At 54.9% G+C, this 5,000-nt stretch overlaps 2 non-coding genes across 2 annotated transcripts in view; both read left to right on the top strand.

Moving 5' to 3' along the window:
• Positions 1-1,155: 1,155 nt before the first annotated feature.
• Positions 1,156-1,310, top strand: LOC143378019 (5.8S ribosomal RNA). Its single transcript, XR_013087459.1, has one exon. It is a non-coding gene; the product is annotated as a 5.8S ribosomal RNA (ribosomal RNA).
• Positions 1,311-3,066: 1,756 nt separating this feature from the next.
• Positions 3,067-5,000, top strand: part of LOC143378039 (large subunit ribosomal RNA) — a 4,001-nt gene continuing 2,067 nt past the window's right edge. The window contains exon 1 of the ribosomal RNA XR_013087478.1: positions 3,067-5,000. This exon is cut by the window's right edge and continues 2,067 nt beyond it. This is a non-coding gene — a ribosomal RNA (large subunit ribosomal RNA).

The following is a 5,000-nucleotide window of genomic DNA, read 5'->3' as shown; positions in this document are numbered from 1 at the left end:
TATATATATATATATATATATATATATATATATATATTACACCGCGTGGCACGGCTTACGCGCGGAGGTCGCTACAGACGGAGAACCTGGTTTCTCATCGCGACGCTCCCGTCCGATGCCATCGGTGAAGCGCAAAGAGCCAAGCCCGCCAGACCGCCAGACGTGCGCGGCCCCCTCTTTGAGAACGGGACGATAATATTACGAACGCGATCACGAGTGCGCTCGCGAGAGGTTTCTCGAGAGAGGTCGTCGTTAACTGAATCGGGAAAAACAAGACCCGTCGTTGCGATCGTCCTCCGGTAGCCCGCCGCCCTCGTCGATTCGCGTTCACCTCGTATCAGAGGCGTGTGCCGTTATATACGAATTATACCGTCTGCGCGTGTTGTCTGCGCGAGCGTGTAGGCTCGAATCGAGTAATAAAAGGAGTCACTCGCGACCCAAGACAGGGACGAAAACACACCACAAGCGCTCCGAGAGTGGTTAAGTAAAGCGCGGGAGAGAGAGGGCAGAAACGAGCCGCCGTCGGAGCCTCGGCTTCGCGACGTTTCTACTATCCCTCTCTTTCGAACGACGCTTCTTCCACTCGCATTACGCTTCCTCAGTTTTGGTCGCGCTCTCTCCGAAAAGTCCAGTGGACGGGGAGACCCTCTCCTCCGAGAGGATCCCCGGGTAACCTAGGGCGGCTCGCACATCGATCGCGTCGACGTGCGTCCCCGAGTATCGCTCACTTAATCGCGCCCCGATAGCCAAATAAAAGGACCGGCTGTGAAGCTTCGATAGCGAAAGTCCAATTGGACCGATCGAAGCCGGCCGTGCGTCCGCTTTCGGGGAACGGCGACGATAGAGAGCGTGCGTAAGGAGGACGCTGCCGCGTGCGATGGCCCCCAGAGTACGCGATTACGGTTCATGTACCCCCGTGTATCTCGAAGGTTTTTAAATGAAATACAATAATAGAGTACGCTCGGCCGTCGGACGTGTCGCGGTGTTTCCGCGCGCGTTTCGACGGTTCCCGTCCTGGACAGAAATCACACACAGTGTCGTCTCACAACGGTGGCGACGCCCGGACCTCCTTCGCGCGCTGGTTGGAGGCGCACGGGCCTCGGCTTCATCCGAACCGAGAACAATAGATATAACGAACATATTTAATAACACGATTACCCTGAACGGTGGATCACTTGGCTCGTGGGTCGATGAAGAACGCAGCTAATTGCGCGTCAACGTGTGAACTGCAGGACACATGAACATCGACATTTCGAACGCACATTGCGGTCCACGGATACAATTCCTGGACCACGCCTGGCTGAGGGTCGTTATCACATACAAAAGACTGCTTGCGTCGGTTCTCCTACGTGTATCATCCTCGCCGTCTCGCGTTTCCGAAGATGTAACGCGTTTCGGAGTCGGGTCGATGATAGACGCGAGATACGCGACGTACGAGCGAAAGTTGGGCCGTTCGTCGGCGTTTGCCACGGCTCGCGTGAGAACCGTGAAGCGTGTGTACTCCCTCCCGTGCGAGAAAAGAGAGAGGCGAACGTGATGAAAAAAATGATCATCTTGCGGACTCGCGTGCGTGCTTTCACGGCGTCTTGCGTCGTTGTTTTACAACGACCGCCCGTGTGCTGCACCGCTCCCTGGATCAAAGAACTCACAGCAGCCTCTCCGCTCGCACCGGTTGGGTGTAGATTTGCCTTCACGTTCTGCGCGAGATCTTTTACCGTGCTCCCGACGTCGCCTGAAATGAAAAATTTGTCCTGAGAAAGAGGACCAAAGAGCGAGAGATAGATAGAGAAAGAGAAGAGCAGTGCGCGGCATATGTGCGCCGATCTATATCGTCGCGTTCACGAGGCCCCAGGGATTTTAAACAGAGGGTCGTCGTTGACTGACAAGTGATAAAAAGTCAATCGAGATACATCGAGGGCACAACACTCGTTCTTCGGGACGCCGTGAAGATCCAAGGGTGTGTAATTACATGAATAGTAGCGGCGCTGTGCGGGATGATAAAAATAACCACGCGTCAACAGGATCGGGTCGATGTATTTCCCCGTCGTCGCGCGTGTCCTCGCCAAGCCGTACATTCATTCTCTCCCTATGGCCACGTTCCGTCGACGCACATGAGTGTTTGCGCCAAACATCCGATGAGAGAGATTGCTGCACGCGTCGTTTAACGTTTCTGTACCCCGGAATCCTCGCTGGCGCGGCTGCGCGAATTTGAACTTTGACGAACCGAAAGGCGCTGATGCCGCGAAAGGTGGTAGTACGACTCTCCTTCGTGCTGAATGGAAGGACGAGTCTCCCCGATCGCCCCATGTCTTCTTTGTCGCGTTGTTGGTCGATCGTATAAGAGACCGCGCGTCTCACCGGTCGTCCAGTCCACGGAAAAGCTTATTTTTCCCACGCGGTTCCCTCTGCTGCTCGAGGCGTGAGGGATAGCGGGAATCTCAAAGCTAATATAGCGGACGGACGTTAAAGTAAAAACCGGTGGTCGTTCCGCGGGAGTCTCACGGATCGAATCGACTATGCGCGACGAAAAAGAGACACTTTGGCGTGGCGCAAATAGAGAGATGTTAAGGGGGGACTCTAATTCTCGATCAGAAGAGAAAAGAGAGTCAAATGTACGTTTTCTCTGGAATCGTGCGTTGGTACCTCTCTGGATACAACGCGAGATCGATCACATCGATCCGTCGTTGTCGTTGTCGGGCTGTGAGCCGGGATGTGTACGCGGGGAAAGATGTGTATGGTGCGTGGCGTGATGCCGTATACGCGGTGCGCATGGGAATCTGCGAGCGAGCAAGGGAAGAGAAAAAGAATCTGAGAAAGAAGTTTTGTATGTTTCATTCTTCTTCTTCTCCTTGTATTCTTCAGCCCAGCTTCTCGTCCGGCCCGGCCCCGTCGTCGGTGTCAACGCACTACGCCCACACACCCCCGTACTCCCGCCGGGATGCCCGCTCGAGGTAAAATATCCAAAAGAGAGAGAGGGAGCACGATTTATAATATAATATCTTCTCTCCGCTTCGCGGTCTCAGGTTTTTTCTCTGGTGGCACCTAATTAATATATAAAATGATTGACGACCTCAGAGTAGGCGAGATTACCCGCTGAATTTAAGCATATTACTAAGCGGAGGAAAAGAAACTAACAAGGATTTCCTTAGTAGCGGCGAGCGAACAGGAATTAGCCCAGCACTGAATCCCGCGGTTCCGCCGCAGGGAATTGTAGTGTTCAGGAGGATCCGTTTATCCCGTGACGTCGCACCGCGTCCAAGTCCATCTTGAATGGGGCCACTTACCCGCAGAGGGTGCCAGGCCCGTAGCGACCGGTACGCGTTTCGGGAGGATCTCTCCATAGAGTCGGGTTGCTTGAGAGTGCAACCCTAAGTGGGTGGTAAACTCCATCTAAGGCTAAATACAACCACGAGACCGATAGCGAACAAGTACCGTGAGGGAAAGTTGAAAAGAACTTTGAAGAGAGAGTTCAAGAGTACGTGAAACCGTTCAGGGGTAAACCTGAGAAACCCAAAAGATCGAATGGGGAGATTCATCGTCGACGAGGCTGGCTCCCGTCGGTGCGCGATACTCCGGGTGGACTTTCGTGGTCCATTAGCGAGGGTACACCACCGGCGGTGAATGTTCCGGCCACGTAGTCGTGCACTTCTCCCCTAGTAGAACGTCGCGACCCGTTGCGTGTCGGTCTACGGCCCGAGCGGTTGCCTGTTTCGTTGCTCCCAGAGCACGCGACAGACCCTCGGCCGCCCGACCGGCTGCGCGACGGTACTCTGACGGTATCGGGCCGCAACCAATCCATTTTCGAATGTGTGTGCGTCAGGCCCGCCGCAAGCCCGGTCAGTTCTTACCCGGAGGTACGGACCTAGTGCCGTCCCCGGGCCTGGCCAGCTGTTAGCAGGCGGTGTCCTTGGACTGGCCAAGCTTCGAATTACCGGTCGGCGACGCTACTGCTTTGGGTACTCTCAGGACCCGTCTTGAAACACGGACCAAGGAGTCTAACATGTGCGCGAGTCATTGGGAGAAAGAAACCTAAAGGCGGAATGAAAGTGAAGGTCGACCTTTGCGTCGACCGAGGGAGGATCGGCCGCGTTACGATGCGGCCTCGCACTCCCGGGGCGTCTCGTTCTCATTGCGAGAAGAGGCGCACCTAGAGCGTACACGTTGGGACCCGAAAGATGGTGAACTATGCCTGGTCAGGACGAAGTCAGGGGAAACCCTGATGGAGGTCCGTAGCGATTCTGACGTGCAAATCGATCGTCGGAACTGGGTATAGGGGCGAAAGACTAATCGAACCATCTAGTAGCTGGTTCCCTCCGAAGTTTCCCTCAGGATAGCTGGCACTCGCTCGTTCCTACGCGAACGTGTGCGAGTTTCATCTGGTAAAGCGAATGATTAGAGGCCTTGGGGCCGAAACGACCTCAACCTATTCTCAAACTTTAAATGGGTGAGATCTCTGGCTTGCTTGGATCATGAAGCCACGAGATTATATTGAATCAGAGTGCCAAGTGGGCCAATTTTGGTAAGCAGAACTGGCGCTGTGGGATGAACCAAACGCAGAGTTAAGGCGCCTAAGTCGACGCTTATGGGATACCATGAAAGGCGTTGGTTGCTTAAGACAGCAGGACGGTGGCCATGGAAGTCGGAATCCGCTAAGGAGTGTGTAACAACTCACCTGCCGAAGCAACTAGCCCTGAAAATGGATGGCGCTGAAGCGTCGCGCCTATACTCCGCCGTCAGCGGCAAGTGGGGAGGGACGTGCCATCCGCTCGCGGGTGACCGTCCTCCATGAAGCCCTGACGAGTAGGAGGGTCGCGGCGGTGTGCGCAGAAGGGTCTGGGCGTGAGCCTGCCTGGAGCCACCGTCGGTGCAGATCTTGGTGGTAGTAGCAAATACTCCAGCGAGGCCCTGGAGGACTGACGTGGAGAAGGGTTTCGTGTGAACAGCCGTTGCACACGAGTCAGTCGATCCTAAGCCCTAAGAGAAATCCTATGCAGATGTGG

Source organism: Andrena cerasifolii, unplaced genomic scaffold (genome assembly GCF_050908995.1).
Source record: "Andrena cerasifolii isolate SP2316 unplaced genomic scaffold, iyAndCera1_principal scaffold0026, whole genome shotgun sequence".
NCBI classification, from domain to species: Eukaryota; Metazoa; Arthropoda; class Insecta; order Hymenoptera; family Andrenidae; genus Andrena; species Andrena cerasifolii.
Note: the sequence above shows the minus strand (reverse complement) of the source record. Positions and strands in the feature narration are given on the sequence as shown.